We start from the raw sequence: 8,287 nt of genomic DNA, 5'->3' as shown, positions 1-8,287 counted from the left end.
TCTCCCATGGTTACTGCTTTATGTTGTGCTCCACATTTGGCTTTGCTCCCTTCTCCCATGGTTACTGCCTTGTGATGTGCTCCACATTAGGCTTTGCTCCCTTCTCCCATCGTTACTGCCTTGTGTTGTGCTCCACATTTGGCTTCGCTCCCATCTCCCATGGTTACTGCCTTGTGTTGTGCTCCACATTTGGCTTCGCTCCCTTCGCCCATGGTCACTGCCTTGTGTTGTGCTCCACATTTGGCTTTGCTCCCTTCTCCCATGGTTACTGCCTTCTGTTGTGCTCCACATTTGGCTTCGCTCCCTTTTCCCATGGTTACTGCCTTTTATTGTGCTTCACATTAGTCTTTACAAGTTGCCCAGAGTACCTTAATGACATCATCATCAAAGGCCCTTAAAGATACACTAAAACACATGTGAGCTGTTTCAGCAGTCAATTAGAAAAAGTGTTCAGTTTCCATGTGCCTTTTAATATTCACAATCCAGTTCCTTCAGCTGCATTTTCGCTGCAAACTCCTGTGATTTCTACATATTTCATCTGCTGCTTCTGAGACCTAATAGTTAATCCATTATGTGCTATAAGCATTACGAACTGTTATTAGAGACTGTTCACATTATACTGCAATCTGTTTCAGTAGTCAATCAGAATAATGTGTTCTGTTTCCTTGTGTCTTTGAATATCCACAATCCAGTTCCTTCAGCTGCATCTTCACTGCAAACTCCTGTAATTTCTACATATTTCATATACTGCTTCTGAGACCTGATGGTTAATCCATTGTTTGCTGTAAGCATTACAAACTGTTTTCAGAGACTGCTCACATTACGCTGCAATCTGCTGTGGGTTCTACCTCTTGCATCTACTGATTCTCAAACCACTTAATTTACCAATCGGTTGCTGTAAGTTTTACAAATTATTAGAGATTCTTTGTAATATTCTGCTATGTGCTGTGGCTTCTACAACTTGCATCTAATGCTTCTAAGTGGTTATATTTACCAATCATTTGCTGTAATCCTTATCCAGTTCCTTTAGCTGAATCTTCACTGCAAACTCCTGTGATTTCTACATATTTCATCTACTGCTCCTCAGACCTGCTGGTTAACCAACTGTTTGCTGTCAGCACTACGAACTGTTATTAGAGACTGTTCACATTATGCTGCAATCTTCTGTAGGTTCTACCTCTTGCATTCTCAAACCACTTAATTTACTAATTGGTTGCTGGGAGCCTTACACACAATTAAAGATTATTCGTAATATGCTGCAATCTATTGTGACCTCTTCAATTTGCATTTACTGATTCTCAATCCTCTTAATTTACCAATCGTTTGCTGTAAGCCTTATCCAGTTCATTCTGCTGAATCTTCACTGTAAACTCGTGTGCTTTCTACATATTTTTTATACACTTGATGGTTAATCAACTGTGTGCTATAAGCATTACGAACTGTTATTAGAGACTGTTCACATTATGCTGCAATCTGCTGGGACTTCTACAACTTACATCTACTGATTCTCAAACCTATTAATTTACCAATTGTTTGCTGTAAGCCTAAAGCTGGTGTCACACACAGCGACAACGACAACGACGTCGCTGCTACGTCACCATTTTCTGTGACGTTGCAGCGAGGTCCCGTCGCTGTCGCTGTGTGTGACATCCAGCAACGACCTGGCCCCTGCTGTGAGGTCGCCGGTCGTTGCTGAATGTCCAGCTTCATTTTTTGGTCGTCACTCTCCCGCTGTGACACACACATCGCTGTGTGTGACAGCGAGAGAGCGACGAAATGAAGCGATCAGGAGCCGGCACTGGCAGCTGCGGTAAGCTGTAACCAGCGTAAACATCGGGTAACCAAGGGAAGACCTTTCCCTGGTTACCCGATGTTTACGCTGGTTACCAGCCTCCGCCCTTGCTGCCAGCGCCGGCTACTCCACTGTGACATGTGGCTGCAGTACACATCGGGTAATTAACCCGATGTATACTGTAGCAAGGAGAGCAAGGAGCCAGCGCTAAGCAGTGCGCGCGGCTCCCTGCTCTCTGCACTGACATGTAGCTGCAGCACACATCGGGTTAATTAACCCGATGTGTACTGTACCTAGGAGAGCAAGGAGCCGGCGCTAAGCGCGGCTCCCTGCTCTCTGCACATGTAGCGACGTTATGATCGCTGCTTCTGCTGTGTTTGATAGCTAAGCAGCGATCATAACAGCGACTTACAAGGTCGCTGTTACGTCACCGAAAATGGTGACGTAACAGCGACGTCGTTGTCGCTGTCGCTTAGTGTGAACCCAGCTTTACAAACTATTAGAGATTGTAACTAATATGCTGCAATCTGATGTGGCTTCTTCAACTTGCAGCTAATGTTTGTAAGTCCTCCTAATTTACCATTTGTTTGCGGTAAGCATTAGGGACTGTTATTAGAGACTGTTCAAATGATGCTGCAATCTGCTGTCGATTCTCCTTCCTCTTGATTTACCAATCAATTGCTGTAAGCCTTATAAACTATTAGAGCTATGTACAATTTGCTGCAAGCTGCTGTTGCTTCTACAACTTGCATTGCATCTACTTCTTCTTGGACCTATTGATTTATCAACCGTTTGCTGTAAGCATTACAGACTGTTATTAGAAATTATTCACATTGTACTACAATTTTCTTTAGATTCTAACACTTGCATCTATTTCTTCTTAGACCTCTTGTTTTACCATCCATTTGCTGTAAGTATTATAAACTGCCATTAGAATCTGTTCACATTATACTGCAATTTTCTGTAGATTCTAAAACTTGCCACGTCTTTTTCTCAGACCTTTTGATTTACCAATCGTTTGCTGTAAGCATTGCAAACTCTTATTAGAATCTATTCACATTATACTGCAATTTTATGTAGATTCTAACACTTGCATCTATTTCTTCTCAGACCTCTTGATTTACCAATCGTTTGCTGCAAGCATTGCAACATGTTAGAATCTGTTCACATTACACTGCAATTTTATGTAGATTCTAACACTTGCATCTATTTCTTCTCAGACCTCTTGACTTACCAATCTTTTGCAAGCATTGCAAATGGTTATTAAAATCTGTTCACATAATACTTCAATTTTCTGTAGATTCTACTTCTTCTCAGACCTCTTGATTTACCAATCGTTTGCTGTAAGCATTACAAACTGTTATTAGAAACTGTTCCCATTATACTACAATTTTTCTGTATATTTTAACACTTACATCTATTTCTCCTCAGACCTCTTGATTTACCAGTCTTTTGCTGTAAGCATTACAAACTGTTATTAGAAACTGCTTGTTTACACTATGCTGCAATTTTCTGTAAATTCTAACACTTGCATCTATCTCTTGATTTACCAGTCGTTTGCTGTAAGCGGTACAAACGGTTATTAAAATCTGCTCATACTATACTGCAATTTTCTGTACATTTTAACACTTGCATCTATTTCTTCTCAGACCTCTTGATTTACCAGTCTTTTGCTGTAAGCATTATAAACTGTTATGAGAAATTGTTTACATCATTCTGCAATATTCTGTAGATTCTAACACTTACATCTATCTCTTCATTTACCAGTTGTTTGCTGTAAGCATTACAAACGGTTATTAAAATCTGCTCATACTATACTATTATATCACATTGTACTGCAATTTTCTGTAGATTCTGAAACTTGCATCATCTTCTCAGATAATTTACAGTTGTTTGCTGTAAGCATTACAAGCTGTTATTAGAATCCGTTCACATTACACTGCAATTTTCTGTAGACTAAAATACTTGCATCTATTTCTTCTCAGACCTCTTGATTTACCAGTCTTATGCTTTAAGCATTATACACTGTTATGAGAAACTGTTTACATCATACTGCAATATTCTGTAGATTCTAACACTTGCATCTATCTCTTGCTTTACCAGTTGTTTGCTGTAAGCATTACAAACGGTTATTAAAATCTGCTCATATTATACTATTATATCACATTGTGCTGCAATTTTCTGTAGATTTTAATACTTGCATCTATTTCTTCTCAGACCTCTTGATTTACCAATCGTTTGCTGTAAGCATTACAAACTGTTACTACACTGCAATCTGCTGTGAATTATACAACTTGAATCTATTGATTCTCAGACCTTTTGGTTTATCATTTGCTGAAGTATTATGAACTGCTATTTAGAGACTAATCATATTAAAGTGTGACCACTGATGGAGACTCCAATGGTTTTATTGGACCTGCTGCTTTCCTCTTCATCTTCTCTCCTGGCTTTGTGGCTTCCGGAGTGTCCTGCCTTGGTTATTTCTTTGCCATCCAGCATAGCCTGGTGTCCGAGTCCTCGCTGTTCCACCTTGCTGTGCCAACGCTCTGGATTCCTGTGTTCCCCATTACCGGTGACTTTGCGAATCCACTTCACTAGTATGAATGAACCAAAAGAACATGGATGGGGGGGGGGGCTCAGAGCCAAGTATTATCCAGGGGTCCTTCGAGGACACTTTCCACTCCTGTCTCCATTCAAGTATTGACCACTCTGGCCACAGCCTACGGACAAGACCACCTCTGCCTCACGGAAAACCCCTTAACCGTTCTTATTTTACAGAAATTTTGAGAAATGTTCTCCAACGTCTTCTCGATGCTTCCTTCTCTCTGTTTTCCTTCATCTGATGGGAGGGTCAGAACACGCTGCTTTTCCGTCTAAAACTGCAAATTAAACCTTTAACATTGATTGCGGCCGCGTAGAGTCATTTATTTCTCATAATTAGCGAGTCAGAGTTCCTAGTCGGAGGTTAATGCCAATTTTAAGTCATTTCAGATATTATAGTAAGTATCAATTTCAAGTGTCAATTCCAGTTACGGTGATGTATGGCTGAAAGAGTTTACGGAAAGCCATCTAAAAAAAAGACTTTTCCATCAAAAATGTTTTCAGGGTCACCTGCTAAGGACAATCGACCCGAGTAGTGGTGGGTCAAAGTCGGCTATGGGCATGTGGTCTTCAATTTGAGACAAGACGCATCGTGAAGACGTTGGTCCACAAGGTTCTCCAGCATTTGGAAGATGGAAAGCCACCACAAATATCGTTCCGTCTCCACCGGTGCTCTCGTTTTTTTCCGCCTTCGTAAATGTTGTGACTTTGTTTTATTCTCCTGGGGTGCCGAAAATAAAATATGGATTTAATTTTGATGCCGGAGTAAAGTAAATCTATAAAAGCCTCGGCTCGGTGTATCCTTTTCCGTGTGAGTACTGAAACATTTGTGTTCTTATCGATTAGCTGTTGAGTCCCTCGCAGAAGATCCCCAGGTCACGGCTCATCAAGTTCCTCTATTAATCTGTCCAAGGCTGTTTTAGAGGAGAACTCGGGAATCCTATTATTGGACCAGACGATGACCATTTATCTTCGGTTTTGGTTTCTACAACAAGTGGAGTAATGTTTGCTTTACGAAGAGATACAACATGGATACTAAGAGACCGGAAGAGCGGAGAACTCGTCACAAACATCTAAGTGTTCCCTCCAGAAGGGTCCAACCATTTCCATGACCCTTGGAGATCCCCCCTCATCCTCTTGGCGTAGCTTCTTTGTCATAATACTGGTTGTTTGCTCCTGGGGTGACCTCCTCGATGAAGGGTTGACCATGTAATACAAGGACAAGAGAGGTCTAGAAGCACGGGAGGCATTAACTGATCAACAACCTGGGGTGAGATTAGAAACCGGTCAAACTATCAAGATTCCAATTAGGACAGGAAATTCGCAATTTGCCATTAATATTACTGCCCCGTCTCCCCTGAGTTACTGTATTATACTCCAGAGCTGCACTCACTATTCTGCTGGTGCAGTCACTGTGTACATACATTACATTACTGATCCTGAGTTACCTCCTGTATTATACTCCAGAGCTGCACTCACTATTCTGCTGGTGCAGTCACTGTGTGCATACATTACATTACTGATCCTGAGTTACCTCCTGTATTATACTCCAGAGCTGCACTCACTATTCTGCTGGTGCAGTTACTGTGTACATACATTACATTACTGATCCTGAGTTACCTCCTGTATTATCCTCCAGAGCTGCACTCACTATTCTGCTGGTGCAGTCACTGTGTACATACATTACTGATCCTGAGTTACCTCCTGTATTATACTCCAGAGCTGCACTCACTATTCTGCTTGTGCAGTCACTGTGTACATACATTACATTAACCCCTTAACGACCGCGGGCCGTAAAATTACGTCCTAAATGACATAATCTTACTGCCCGCGGTCCTCCGGCGGCAGCATGCCGCGATCGGCACACATCTCAGCTGATTTTCACAGCTGAGATGTGTGCCTGCTAGGCACGAGCAGAATCGTTATCTGCTCGTGCCGATTAACCCCTTATATGGCGCTGTCAATACATGACAGCGCCATTGCGGTAAGCATTTACTTACCGCCCGAAACCGGAAGTCACGTGACGCGATCACGTGACTCCCGATAGTTGTCATGGTAGCACAGGGTCATGTGATGACTCCTGTACTACACATGACTTGGTTTCACTTTCGCTGTGCCCGGGGCACAGCAAAAGAGAAAGACAGCGTATCTGCTGTTTACAGCCTTCCAGCTGTGATCAGCAGATACTGCAGAGCGATCGGAATGCTGATCGCAATAGCCCCCTAGGGGGACTAGTAAAATAAAAAAAAAAGTTAAAAAATAAGTTTTAAAAAATTAAAAAAAAACAAAAAAACCTAAAAGTTCAAATCACCCCCCATTCGCCCCATTGAAAATTAAAGGGTTAAAAAAATAAAAAATATACACACATTTGGTATCGCCGCGTTCAGAAACGCCCGATCTATCAAAATATAAAATCAATTAATCTGATCAGTAAACGGCGTAGCAGCAAAAAAATTCCAAACGCCAAAACGACGTTTTTTTGTCGCCACAACTTTTGCGCAAAATGCAATAAGAGGCGATCAAAACGTAGCATCTGCGCAAAAATGGTACCGTTAAAAACGTCAGCTCGAGACGCAAAAAATAAGCCGTCATTGAGCCTAAGATCCCGAAAAATGAGAACGCTACGGGTCACGGAATATGGCGTAAAACGTGCGCCACTTTTTTCGGACAAACTTCCGATTTTTTTTAACCCCTTATATAAAAGTAAACCTATACATGTTTGGTGTCTACGAACTCGCACTGACCTGAGGCATCACACCCACACATCAGTTTTACCATATAGTGAACACAGTGAATAAAATATCTCAAAAACCATAGTGCTATCGCACTTTTTGTGCAATTTTTCAGCATTTGGAATTTTTTTGCCATTTTCTAGTACACAATATGGTAAAACTGATGGTTTCATTTAAAAGTACAGCTCGTTCCGCAAAAAATGAGCCCTCACATGACCATATTGACTGAAAAATAAAAAAGTTACGTCTCAGAAAAAGAATGGCGAAAAAAAAAACGGAAAGCGAAAAATCGGCCGGTCGTGAAGGGGTTAATGATCCTGAGTTACATCCTGTATTATACTGCAGAGCTGCACTCACTATTCTGCTGGTGCAGTCACTGTGTACATACATTACTGATCCTGAGTTACCTCCTGTATTATACTCCAGAGCTGCACTCACTATTCTGCTGGTGCAGTCATTGTGTACATACATTACTGATCCTGAGTTACCTCCTGTATTATACTCCAGAGCTGCACTCACTATTTGGCTGGTGCAGTCACTGTGTACATACATTACATTACTGATCCTGAGTTACCTCCTGTATTATACTCCAGAGCTGCACTCACTATTCTGCTGGTGCAGTCACTGTGTACAGACATTACTGATCCTGTATTTTCCTCAGGAGCTGCACTCAGTAATTTAGATACAATACAATGTAAACATTATCCATATCATTATGATCTGTGACTTTTACAAACTTTATTTTAACTTTCACTGTTTTTTTTGTGTTTTTTTCCCTGAATTATTTGCGCTTCTGTTTTACTTGTATTATATGAAATAGTTTTTAGACTTTTTGGTCTTTTCGTCTTCACCCGTCTCCATCATTTTGAGGCTAAACATCGGGGTTATGGGGCGGCTTTTCTTAGATTTATGAGCTGTGGAGAGGTTAGCCTTCCATTAATGACTTGTGGAGAAACAGCAATTTGCAACCTATTAGCGCATCTCCTCTCATTCCGCGGCCGCGCGGACGGCGGGCACTGATTGGTTAGTCACCGCACCTGATTTAGACCTGAATATCTAATTAACACTTTAAAGATAAGTCATTAGCATAAGACGTAACCTTCTATGCAGACATTTCCGCGAGCGCCGCTCCGGATGCATTCATTTCAGCCATCTGCTTGTT

This window comes from Anomaloglossus baeobatrachus, chromosome 10 (assembly GCF_048569485.1).
Source record: "Anomaloglossus baeobatrachus isolate aAnoBae1 chromosome 10, aAnoBae1.hap1, whole genome shotgun sequence".
Lineage (NCBI taxonomy): Eukaryota > Metazoa > Chordata > Amphibia > Anura > Aromobatidae > Anomaloglossus > Anomaloglossus baeobatrachus.
The sequence above is the reverse complement of the archived record's forward strand: the minus strand, read 5'-3'. Positions refer to the sequence as shown.